Source organism: Lycorma delicatula, chromosome 2, assembly GCF_047948215.1.
Source record: "Lycorma delicatula isolate Av1 chromosome 2, ASM4794821v1, whole genome shotgun sequence".
Lineage (NCBI taxonomy): Eukaryota > Metazoa > Arthropoda > Insecta > Hemiptera > Fulgoridae > Lycorma > Lycorma delicatula.
Window position 1 is genome coordinate 105871851 of NC_134456.1, and position 12613 is coordinate 105884463.

The following is a 12613-nucleotide window of genomic DNA, read 5'->3' on the forward strand; positions in this document are numbered from 1 at the left end:
ATATATACAACCTATGACACTCCCGATAACTTAAGGATTCCAACCCGTGGTTATACATCTAAATCGGTTCAGCCGTTGAGCTGCTACCGTGAAACAAACAGACATACATACATTTATAAACAATAACAATTACACTCTTTTTTGGGCAGTCGTATAAAAACACTAGTTACATGAATAAAATTAATCATCTAATCTATCAAGTGATAGATTTGAAAAAATCTATCAGATGAATGGCTCATTTTTTCATAACTCGCATCTCAATATTTAATTTTTAACGATTCGGAAACCTCTTATCTTATACGTTAGATGCGAGTAATTCTAAAACGACTCATTCATCTGATGGATTTTTTCAGTTTTTTCAATTTATTAAAAATATATATGTATATGTATTTATACAACCTATGACACTCCGGTACCGTAAGGTTTCTAACGCGGGTCATATATCTAAATCGGTTCAGCCGTTGAGATGCTACGGTGGAAAAAACGTACATACACTAAATATATTACACTCCTTTTTGAGTAGTCGTGTAAATAAAAGAAAGGGATTATTAGTTAACATTTAGCAGTAAAAAGAACATGCTAACATGATCAAATACTGCTCGTCAAAAACTCGTAAGATGTTTTCATAAATATTGATGAACAATAAATAACAACAATAATAATAATGGTAAAAACTGATAAATTTTACTACTATAATTCTTTCATTCAATATCGTAGCAGGTCTTAAAACACAACTATTTTTGATACAAATAAATCGCTACTGAAAAAATATGTTTTCGATTATCGATTTAGAATGGTATATATGATTTGTTGTGGCCTTATACTTATAATTAAACATACATGTATGGATATTTATGTAGCCTATGACACTCCCCGTAACGTAAGGATTCCAACTCAGAGTCATACATCTAAATCGTTTATAGAACATTTTTTGAGGTGGGGTGCGATTTTGCAAAGTGTTTTGGAGAATATTATTTTTTAATTGTTAAAAAATTTGCCTAAGAAAAATAAGACCTTAATTAGGCGAAATCTGGAGATAATGAGGGTGAACTTGTTCCACAGCCTCACCTACTTAACCTTTTAAGTTGAAAATGTAATGGCATCAATGTTCTATATATAGAAGTAATCTGACAAAATTTGGTCAAAATCGGTCCAATAGTTCTGGAGATATACGATAATTTAGAGTGTGACATCGAGCATACACACACACACACACACACACACACACACACACACACACACACACACACACACACACACACACACACACACACACACACACACACACACACACACAACACGTACATATGAATATCCGGAAAATTTCAATCCGGTTTTTTTGATTCCTTAGGTATCAAAACGTCAAAATCCGGTGAAAACCGCAAATGCCCAAATTGCACCAATTACAATACTTGCCCTTTTAAAGCCATAGCTCCGCTACATGTCTAGACGAGAAAGTAAAATTAAATCTTGGTGTTAATTTAAAATATAAATAATAAACGCAATATTTTTTTGCGAGTCTTCAGAAATCATATTCCAATTTTAAGTGTCTATTTGTAGATGAGATATAATGAAATTAATTGATGGTACTTATCATACCCAGGAAAATTTCATGCTTAGTATAATGATGGATGCTTTCTATGTTACTGTTTATAGACGGAACGTGGTATTATGTAAAAACTGTAGATGAGATACGATAGAAAATACGGTCTACAAAATTTCACCCAATATAGTAATGTGATTAAATAAACATATAATTCGGAGATATGATAGTTATATTTGTAGAAGTCATCTGAAGAAAATAAATATTAATCTATTATTTCTTTTAAATAATTAAAACAAATTACCGGGTTAGCCGAGTTGTTAAACGCGTTATCGTAAAATCAGCCTATTTTCGAAGTAGAGATTTCTAAGGTTCCAGTCCTTGTAAAGGCAGTTGCTTTTATATGGATTTGAATGCTAGACTATGGATACCGGTGTTCCTTGGTGGTTGGGTTTCAATTAACCACACGTCTTAGAAGTGGTCGGCCTGAGTATGTTCAAGACTACACATTTACCGGTACATTTACGCTTACACGCCAGACTACGAACAGATTCCTCGGTATCTCTGAGAATACTCTTGACATCATATCACTGTGCTGTTATTCTGTAACCTGGTACTATGTAAATAAATAAAATAAAATAAATAAATGTATTATACTATAAACAGAAAAAATCAAGATCATAAAAATGTATCAAATATGCTCAAAGAGAAAGATTTAATTAGGATACTAACCGTCAACTTTAATACTATATTGTATTAAATTGTTAAATTACATGGATTCTATTAAATTGTATTTGTGTGTTTATAAATACCATAATGATTCAGTTAAGCTGATATTAATGATATTGAAAGAAACTGATATATTTGCACATTCTACTTTGAAACAAGAAACGTGAGATACAAATCCGTATAAAATGCCAATATATTAATAATTTAATAATACTGTACTTAGGCAGGAATTGCAGTTCATACTATAAAGTTTATAGAATATCACAGAATAAAACTTAAAAATGAATTTAAGGTTATATAAAATCTCAAACAGATTACAAAATAAAGAATATCTTACATAGGTTTGTATATTTTATGATTAATTCAGGAAAAATTCTTCAAATTTGTACGTTTACTGGTAATAAAGTTTTTTCATTTATGTATGAACAGTATAGAAAATGTAACTGAAAGAAAATCATATGTATTTATTTTTAATAGCATTAATTCCGAAAGCGAGTAAATACCATATTTAAGAGGTTCCGAACCCGAACTAAAATTTTTCCTAAAATTACAGTCGCTCAAACTACATGGCAAAATTATTTTATTATCCTTAATTAACCAACAAAATATACATTACTTCACGAAAAATTACTGTAAAATACGAATATAATCTCAATTTAAGCTTTACTGTTTACAAGATAACGGAGTAAGCTGGATTATTATTAACTTGCTTTTAATACAGTAAGTAATATTTCAGAAAGAAATTCCCTAAATAATTAAATTCCCTAAAATTTATCAGAACGTTACCCAGATTGTTTTTGCGCAATTATTTAATTATCTCAAAATAAGTTTGGGTTGAGTACTTAATCGGAATAGTTGTTTTTAAAGATATTATATGCATTTTCGAAGTTTTGTTTTTTTCCAGTTTACAGTATTTTTAAAAAAAATTATAACTTGAAAATTCTTTGGGTAGAACTCTACATTAATTTATGTTCCAATACACGTAATTGATTGCTATGGCTGGAAAAACATTTAAAGAGCATACAACTATATATATATATATATTGAAAAAAAATTCTATACACAAAGAATAATAAATTCAATTATAAATGCCAATAATACTCCTGATTTCTTTCGCATATATATATATATAGCCGGCCCGACTAGCCAGAACCTGTATCCTTGAAGCTCAGGTCAGCCCAGGCGAATCCCGGAGCCAACTCAAGAGCTTCTCGGTGTCAAGGAGCCTACCTCATGGCCGCAGAGCTCGCTCGCCATTCCCAATTTGTAGGGCGAATTCGCCCTGGAAACCCGCAGACCTTGCTTTGGTCGCCGTTCCCATCTACCCAGAGGGCTTTACACCTGGACTGTATATTATCCTCATGATTGTGAGAATAATACTGATAAACAACAATTATAGTACACAGGCTTTATAGAATCCGAAAAGGAAACTGAATTATAAATGATAAAAAAGAATAATAATAACTATAGTAACTGAAGTACTTACACCTTTGACGACGAAAAGTTCATAACTAATTACTCTGCCATGATGGCAGAAATACAATAATAAAGTAAAAGGATTATTTTTTCCTTGATGATTATCTTTAATTCACAACTTTACCCTCCTTGGAGGCGGAGAAATAAATAATATTTTGAATGTCTTAACCTTCAAGGGAGGTAGGCTTCGATCGATGACTTAAAACCTTCCCTCTGATAAAACCAATATATCCTGCAAAAGTAATCGGTCAGTTCGTTCTGGCGTGATGCGATAACAAACAAACAGACAAACTATATATACATATATATACACACACACACACACACACACATATATATATATATATATATATATATTATACATTTCTGAATAACCGTGATTTGTTAGATCGAGAGTGTACCTGATGCAAGCAAAAGTTAGCCTTCAACCTACTAACGAATACCCCGTTTGAAGTTTGAATATAGGACGATTTTTTGCAGAGATACATAAGAGCACTCCATTGCACCTTCCAAAACAGCGCCACAGGGGCACCTCGTTTGTTACCAGTTGATGGTGATGATTGCTGTAGCCTCCTACGAGGTGTTCCTATACTTCACCACTCTAGCCTCACACGCAATCCCTACAGGAAGCCCATTATATTTAAACAGAAATTTTATTTGATTCAATATTATTTTATTTAACGTAAATTTAATTCTATTATTTTTGTAATATTATTCATTCGACCGATTCGAATCATTCAGTAAACTAGCTCACATAGTGGTAGAATCACAGTTCAGAGTTCATTAATTGAATTCATTAAAGATAGTTCTTTTTTTTTTCGAGATTTTTCGAAATGAAATCTATCTAAAAACCCTCTCATTTATGCCAACAAACATGGGTAAAAATTTGTTTGCGATTGATCGAGTAGTGCTTTTGTTTATCTCGAAAAACAAAAATCCTCTTCCTCTTTATATAATAGTATAAATTTAGATATATACTAGCTGGTCAAGGCGAACGAGCTGGGATAAGGCTTCTATTTATGGTTTAAAGTCCTCCCTGGGATAACGCAAATGTATCCTGAAGATTTGAAAGCAATCATTCGGTTGGTTGTCGCGTGATGCTGTTGCAAACAGACAGATCCTTTTTAAGCAGGTAGGTAATATTTTTGTATTGTGCGTATTTAACAAGAAAATCACCTGGGGTGATTACAATGAAACACCTTATGTATATATACATTTTATATAATTAAAAAAAACCAATGGTTAAAAAAAATATTTTGAAACTGTTTTTAATCTGTCGGCGAATTATTCGTAAACAAGTATAATATCTGTAATAAGTATAAACCGTGTACGTAAATCCTCTGGAACCACACCCACTTATTTTAACAATTGGCATTCACACTCACTCTATCGTTCCACGTAACTCACTAAACGTTTGTCAGACCCAACACAGCATTTTGCGAGGGATCGCATTCCCTCCTACTGTACCGTTCAGAAAAGTCAAAATACATCGTCTTTCAACCACTTACCAATATCTAATCTTTTCAACCAATTAAAATTGTGAATGTATTGAACCAATAACCTTTAGAACAATCAAAATAAATGATAGGTTTGACCAATCTAAATACTAAACGTTGATGGCAAAAATATCCTGATCAACATCAGAAAAACTCGTAATTTCTATCAATCATAAGAAAGTATGTATACCATTTTAGGGCAAGGTTTGATGTTTGATCGGTCACAACATCGAATTACTTTGATTATTAAATTTTAAAAGTTCTTTGACTTGAAAACGAAACTTTTTTTGTGACTTTCCTTTCAATTTTTTTAGTGAATTTCAAAGAACATACTCATTTACATCTGTATAGTTTAACCGGAACTGAGGTTTATCGCTAAAGGAAATCAATGATAATACAGATATTTTACCAGAAATATCTCACCTTTATGTACTTATGATGAAGTCTTTTTTATTCTCCAAAAGTACTGTAAACTCTTTATATAATTATTTTAAATTATTCGTCTTGTAAAAATAAGTTAAAATAAATTTCTATATTTAGTAATAACGACAAATTTATAATAATTTACCTAATCTACTAAGCACAAAGTCTCATTCAGATACAAACACAAATATCAGCAATTAGCGACATTTACCCGTTATCTAAATTTATCTAAACACGAATCATTTATTTCCGCTAATGTAAATCTTTTCTAATGATAAATGTAATTCTTTGTTTGTCATTAAATACAAATGTCGTATTTCCAAGCCTAATCAGTTTCGTAATCCAGATACATTTCAGGGGTGCGGGACAAATTCTAAGTAATTTAATTCATCAGATTTATTTGTTAGTTTGAAAAACGTTTTAAAGGAAGATATATAAGCCACAAAAATAAATTTTTTTTTAATCATAAAAGTAGATATTTAAATTAAAAAAAGAAGGGAAACTAACTGTTAAAGTACAGTGTGCCAAACGAATATAGGGACTTCGTCCTGAGAGGAAGGCACTTATGATACGCCTTGTATTAAACTTACCGTTATAGTTTAGCTCCTTCAGCCGCTCTTTAGTTTAAAGTATAATTATTTTTAACAATGCATTTTTAAAAAAAAAATAAAAAAAGATACAAATGAAATAACTAATCTTTTAAATTTATTTTATTGTTTCTGATTAATTAATTTTCACGTTTATTGTACGTATTTTATTTCCATATCTTATAAATTTATTTGAATAACAGTTATCATATTAAATAATTAAAAAGTATTAAATACATATTCAATATATATATATTTTTTATATTAATATATAAGTTATTAAATGATTTTTCTAAAACAATTAATAAATAGCTTACAATGCAATAGTGTAAAATCAAATTTGTACAATGTGTTTTATAAAACATGATAATACCTAAAATCAGTATTTAATGTATTTATTTATAGCCAATTTATAAATTAGTCACATCTTGTAATTTATATTTTTTTAAATAAATTTTTACAGCATAAAGCTACTGCATATTGAACTATAAATAATAATTTGTAAAAATAGTTAAAGAAAACGAAGACATCAGAAATCAACTTAAATTTTTTATTAAAAGAAAAATAAAACGAACATTAGCTAGAATAATAACAGCACCAGACATATGGTCATTATATTAAAAAACTAATACAAACTATGTTAGTTTCTTCATTGTAAGGAAATTTGTTCTTTTCTTGAAGAATTTAAAAAGAAGATTCGATGCTCTTAATGAAACTGTACTAAAAGCTAATAATCTAGGTATCTTTTTGTTTTTAACACTCTCTTACCATTAGTTTTATATGGTTACTTAAAATTACTAACATTGATAGTTTTTTGTCGTACTAAACAGCCAAACTACTCGGTTAAGATTGTTGATTCTACATCTTTAAAAGGATTTTGAAAAATCTTAAAGGCAGTTTAATATTCATATATTTTTTACTAAATATTTAACAATTTTACTAAATCATATCAGAGTTTTCATGCAGCTGAAAATCTGAACTTTCTTAGGAAAATACCTGAACATACCTTGGAAAAGTATGTAGGTACATTACTAAATTGGAGTAAAATAAACAACAAAGATCTCTTCCGTAAAAAAGATAGAAAAAATAAACACATTAGCGAAAATTGATAAATTACAGTTTTTCTTAGTGAAAATATATGTTTTAAATGTTTATTTCCAGTGATGTTTTGTAATTAAAAATGTATTAATATTACTGTTATTAATGCTAACGGATTTTTAAATGTAGCACTCCATCTTCAAGAAAATGTTTACTCTCTGTAGAATTTTTTTAAATTGAGTTAAAACCGTACCTCTGTAGTACCAATCACCTCACAAATTCTCAAAAGTCTAAATGTTGAGATATAAATCAAAACGGCACGTCAAGGACACATTAAATATTAATCGTATGGTTCTTGTCCAGACCAAATTAATTTTAAGTGGCTGTGTTAAATTTTATTGTATTTAAGCAGTTGAATATATAAAAAAATTAAATACTAACTGAACTTACATTTTTTGAAATTACTTTATTTATTTTTTAAGACTTCTTTCTAAGAAATGAGAACCTTTTGAAATCAACAATTTGACTTTGTTTTTCTTACCTTGATGGCTCTACAATAAGGAGAAATTTCTAAAAGTTATAAAAATTAGAATCTGTGGAAAGACTTTTCTGTTTAGTTTTGATAAACAAGCGGTAACATTTTTTAGCGAAAATTAAAATGGCGAAAAAGAGGTCAAGGATGAGGAAAATGTAATTTTTCCTTAGTCTTAAGAAGAGACGATTTATCCATAAAAGCATGGTTATTCCTTTTTTAAAAATTAAATTTGAAAAAATCATACAAGTCGAGGGTTTCTTTACTCTTTATCTCAATTTTATTCAATTTACTGTTCCGGCTATAGCGATATATGTTTAGCTATAACGGGAAAATATATAAATAGGTAAAAAAATTGTTAATTTTTAATTTGCCTCCTTAAGTAGACATTAAAAAAATTATATATATGTATTTAAATAAATTGTAAGTAAGCTGCGAAAAAGTTTTATTTCACATAAATAAAAACAAAAATTTGTCAGACGGACAATAAGAATTTTAAAGTCTGTGCATGTACGTTACGTATGTATGTTGGCCTGCATTTGATCATATAACTCTGGATGTTGACCGTTGACCGATTTTTTTCAATCTTAAAGAAAAAAGTGAGTATGGGAAAAGAATGAGTTCAATATTTGCAAAAATTGGAAAAAGGTGTGGAAGTGTTTCGGCCGAAATAAAATGTCTAATCTTTCCTGACATTAGAAAAAATGGAAGTTTTTTATTAACTTATAAAAGTTAACGTCTTTTTATCAACAGTACAAATTACCAAAATACTTTTATTTAATATTCACCCCCTCACCCAAAAATAATTTTTTACATTTTTATTTTTTTTTTTTAGCTATAATCTTACTACAAGTAATGTGTTAATAGGAGGAGTTTATCTTCTACATCAATAGGCCTTCAAACCACAATAAAACATTTTTCCCGCCCTACTCGAATGGTCTGTGGTAACAAAAACTATTTTTTAATAAAAAGTAAATTTTTATAGCCCTTATTCATTAATATTTCTTAAACAAAAAATAATTAGCCAAAGTTTTTCATCCTCTTCCACGGCTATAGTACATACGTAATAGCAACTACAGCTATAACTTGATCGGCTTAGCCGGGAGAGTTAAAATTGCCGAATTTTTTTGCTGATAATTTATTTAGTTTCACTTAAAATAAAAATTAGAATTGAAGAGATGCAAAAAAAAAATAAAATAATGCTTGTTGAGTTTTAATAAAATAAATGAATTCAATAAAATATATATAATAAATAAAACAGTGTAAAATTTCAACTTTTACTATTTTGTTTAAAAATAAATTATTATACCTGAATCTACTGAGATTCTCTGTTTATTCAGGATATTTTTTTTATTTTAGAAAATAAATTACATTTATATCGGAAAATACAATAAAAAAATATGAAATATTTTATTTATTTTTATATGTGATCCTTAAGTATCATTAGTACGTCAATCTTTTTAAGTGAGCTTTGCAAAAATCGACTGTTGAAATCCGTATTTTACTCTATCTTTTGCAGTTTATAGTGAGGGAGGGGAATATTTTTTGAGTTTTTTTTTTTACTGGAAACTATCTTAAGCTGGATTTATGTGTTTCAATGCAATTATTCATTGTAGAATTAGCAAACATTATCACATAAAATAAAAAATAAAAAAAGTTATAAAATAACCTTTATATATACGTATACTATAATTAATAAAAGAATAAAAGATATTGTTCTTTTAATTAAATTGGGAATAAATTTTATGTGTATTGCACAATTAGTATTATTTTAAACAATGTAAACCTGTTCTATTCTCGAAAAAGTAAAACGTACTTTACTTAATCCAAAGTAAAATAATTATAAAAACAGGTTAAATTAAATTAACTTTATTCAATTTAGCTCTTATTAACGTTTCATGGTTTTTTTTTTTTACATTAAGTTAAAGAAAATAAGAATTTATATACTTTAATTAATAAGATATATTTATAAACTAATATTTTTAAGTCAAAGTCAAAAAAAAAGAAAGGATCATTTTCGTTAAACCTACAATATTTATAAATAGTTTAACACAATAAGTCATATACAATAAGCTATAGAGCTTATTGTCTTCTTCAAACAACAATTCGTCAATTATTGTTAAATGTGTTAAGAATTTGTTGACGAATATCTTATTATCAACATATTTTATGTAATTACATAGATTTTATTTACGAGAGTAAAAACTTCCATGTTTCCATCACAATAAGTAACAAGAAAAAACCTGTTAGAAAATATTACGATAGATCATAGAGTCACTATCATAAAATTTAATGATTTCAAGTCAACTGTTAAGTAGGCTGAACTTAATTATTGATCTAAATTCCATTATTCTAATAATGTAGAAAAAGAGAAGACAAAAGGAAGATAGCTGAAGAAGAACAGAGGTGAGAAATCCAGCTGCCGTTCGACGAGAAGAAAGAAGAATCTATTCTCCACTGTGATGAACTTCTCAGAGCTCACATATCTTTTAGATGTTTTACGGTTTTAAATATATATATTTTTTTTGGTCATATATATAACACCAACAAAAACGTAATCAGGCAAAAAGAAGATAAAAGAAATGCAAGAAGCAAGAATGATATCTCACGACAGCGAATTCAGCTCAGCTTATATCGCCAAAAAAAGAAGTAAAGAAGACGAAAAAAGAATGTACCGGACCCAGATTCCATACCCTTCCTTCATCTTCTAATAATTTGTCAGAAAATTTAATTTAATTTGTCCAATAAAATAGCATTTATATTTATTGTTAATAATATTATTTTATCAAATAATATAAAATTTATATTTATTATTAACAATATTATTTTGTCCAATAAAACAAAATTTAATTTTTCCAATAATATATCAGAAATTTGTGGGTTTAAACCACTAAATGCGATACCCTTCGAAAAGCGATTGAATTGAATCCTTCACATAAAAAAATTAGGTCCCCTTCCTGCTAGACTGAAATGTACTAACATTGAAAGACGTTTTGTGAGCAGGCTGAGAGAGAATCGTATCGGGATAAGGGGGCAAAAATATTTTGCTAATCTCCCAAGGTATAACCCAAATGAAATTATTTTCACAAACACGATCAGCAAAGAATGGAAACGCAATCCAAAACTTTTTCCAATTTAAAACAAACTAAATTAAAATACATAAACGTAATTCAAATTAAATACCTGCCAGATAAATAGAAAGACACATCAGCACGAGGCTGATATCCAGGCTGTGTAATAAATAAGAAGGTAAAATATCCCCTCGACTTCCTTGCGTTCCGTGGGATGAACACATACCGAATCAGGGAAAATCGAATACACAAATGCATTTTATATGCTGAAATTAGCAATGTTGGCAAGAGAAACTAATTAAGCCGTATAAAACTGTGCTACGTTAAATGCTGTACAAAAAAAAAATTTGGGTATCGGTAAACCACTGCCAATGCACCGAATCGAATGGAGGCGTGGTTACTAATGTGGCATTCTGGAAAAAAATAAACTCTTAACGAGATTAAAATACTGAATAGTCTATATTGAATAGCCTCTCTGAAGTCTATCAGCTTTTGAAAGCATCAATACCTATATATTACGTACAAAAACAGAATAAGGTAAAAACTTACAACACAATAATACACTTAGAACACGTATTAATAATACAGCTTACGACACAATAATATATGCAGGCACGTACAATATATTTAACGATATATATATAAAACAAAAGACATTAGGTCTTACGGATCACATCTATTATAAAATCGTGTAATTTTTATTTATTTTGATCCTTAGAAATTATACGCACTAAATATAGGAAAAGGATTATATAAAACAGGCCTGTTAAATTAACGACGATCTTGAATTAAGTGAAACGGTTTGTACGCTGGGTAATGAATAATTGTATAATTAATATTAATCAAGTAAATGCATATTATTTGTAAAATATTAATTGAAATAAATAAAAATGTTCTTTTTTTAAAAGAACATCGATGAGTATTATCATAACTAATATATATGCAATACGAGAATAATAAATAAAGTATTATCCTTGGGAAAAGGAAAATAAATATTTTGTATTTATCTCTTATATAAAAGAGAATATCCTCGCTGACTCACTGACTCATAATCAACGTACAACCAAAGCTATTATAGGTAGAGACTTGAAATTTTCAGGGTACCTTCGTATCTTTAAGTAGGCGTGCACTAAGAAAGGATTTTGCGAAATTTTGAATTTCAGGGGTTCAAATAGATAAAATACTAAATTTCGTATTAAAAGCAACATACGCTATACTAAATATTTTACGATTCCATTGCAATGTTTTCGATATGTGTGTCGCTATAATCTAAAAAACTATTGGACCAATTTACGCGCGGGGAAAAAGGGAGAAATGGAAAAATCGGAAAAGGGAAATAGGGAAAAATCGAAAAAGGTAAAAGGGAAGAAGGGGAAAATAGAAAAAATAAAAAGGGGAAAAGGAAAAACGAGATAAGGAAATGGAAAGGGAATAGGGAAATGGGATAAGAGGAAGAGGAATAAAATAAATTTATTAATATTAAAAAATGATATTAAATAATTAAAAATTTAATTAAAATATATAAATAATTAAAATAGGATTAAAAAATTAGTATACGTAAAGCAAAATAGAAGATATCAGATGCAAAAAAATTGGTTGAGATTAAAAGCGTAGGTAAAGCATGGAAATGAAGTAATTCATTACATCTGTCAAATCAGTATTATTAATACATCGTGTGCGCGCGCAGAGCGACAGAATGAGTATGTGAGTGCTCCAGA

At 28.7% G+C, this 12613-nt stretch overlaps 1 protein-coding gene across 1 annotated transcript in view; it reads right to left on the reverse strand.

Moving 5' to 3' along the window:
- The window catches only part of LOC142319923 (cholecystokinin receptor type A-like), a 329812-nt gene that overhangs the window by 15316 nt on the left and 301883 nt on the right, over window positions 1-12613 (reverse strand). The window lies entirely within an intron of this gene.